Genomic DNA, 826 nt, shown 5'->3' with positions numbered 1-826 from the left:
GTAAAACGGGCCTGTCTTAGAAATAAGGCCAGAGTGCTCATTAGAAGCAAGGATAGCAGGACTTCATCTTACATATTTTGGACATATTATCAGGAGAGACCAGGCTCTAGAGAAGGACATCATGTTGAGTGACGTGGAGGGATGGCAAAAAAGAGCAAGGTCCTCAAGGAAAGGTATTGTCACAGTAGTTGTCTCAATGCGCTCAGGCGTAGGATCAATTGTGAGGACAGTACAGGGCCATGCAGCATTTAATTCTGTTTTGAATAGGGTCACTATAGGTAGGAGCCAATTCAATGGCACCTCCCTACAATAACAACACTATCACCCTCACTAGACTACTTGTCTGTCAGTTGGTTTTACTGAGCTGTAAATTAACCAAAAAGTGTCCCTACCCATAATGTGCACAGAAATCCAATCTCTAGATATACTATCTTTTTTAAGAAAGAAAGAAAATAACTTTGTTGAGAAGCCCTGAGCAAGGATCCAAGAAGATTCCTAGGCTCTTTAAATACCTAGATATTTTCAGAATTACAGGGAAACAGAGAGGTAATTTATACATATTCACAAAAAATGGTGAGGTAAGACAAGGGATTGGGTGAATTTATGTGCGCTTCCATTTGTTAAAGAGCTATGTAATTTTTAACTTACTGTGCAGGTATTCAGAAAGCACTGGGGTTTGGGCTCCAGGAAACCAGGAAGTATGCCTGAAGGGTTTAATAAATCTGACATTAATCCAAGTTGCAATCAAGATATGTTGGTAATTATTGATTATTGGAATGTAAATGTGGCAAGCAAAGATGAAGGATAACTCAAAACTCACTTCTAT

The sequence above is a fragment of the Tenrec ecaudatus genome, chromosome 9 (assembly GCF_050624435.1).
Source record: "Tenrec ecaudatus isolate mTenEca1 chromosome 9, mTenEca1.hap1, whole genome shotgun sequence".
Classification (NCBI taxonomy): domain Eukaryota; kingdom Metazoa; phylum Chordata; class Mammalia; order Afrosoricida; family Tenrecidae; genus Tenrec; species Tenrec ecaudatus.
This window is presented reverse-complemented; position numbering follows the sequence as displayed.